The sequence below is a fragment of the Morus notabilis genome, unplaced genomic scaffold (genome assembly GCF_000414095.1).
Source record: "Morus notabilis unplaced genomic scaffold, ASM41409v2 Scaffold2774, whole genome shotgun sequence".
NCBI classification, from domain to species: domain Eukaryota; kingdom Viridiplantae; phylum Streptophyta; class Magnoliopsida; order Rosales; family Moraceae; genus Morus; species Morus notabilis.
In genome coordinates this window covers 918-1230 of record NW_010363766.1, presented here as the reverse complement: position 1 = coordinate 1230, position 313 = coordinate 918, and positions in this window count along the sequence as shown.

Below are 313 nucleotides of genomic sequence, written 5' to 3'. Positions count from 1 at the left end.
TCTCTCTCTCATCAAAGCCGGCCTTTTCTCCCCATTAATAAATCTTCAATCTCTTTCATTCCTCTTCATTAATCACAGCTTAAACTTATGCTTAATTCTCAAAAACTCTGCATCAGAAAACAAAGAGAGAAATTAAACATCAAAGAAGGAAAAAATTAAATAAACAGAGAAATGAACAGGCTGATAAGCTTAGAGCCATCAAATCTGGTAGCCATAAGAATAGAAGCAGGGCAAAAATGTCACGGCCAACTTACCTTACGCAACGTAATGTACACCATGCCGGTCGCCTTCAGACTCCAACCACTCATAAAAA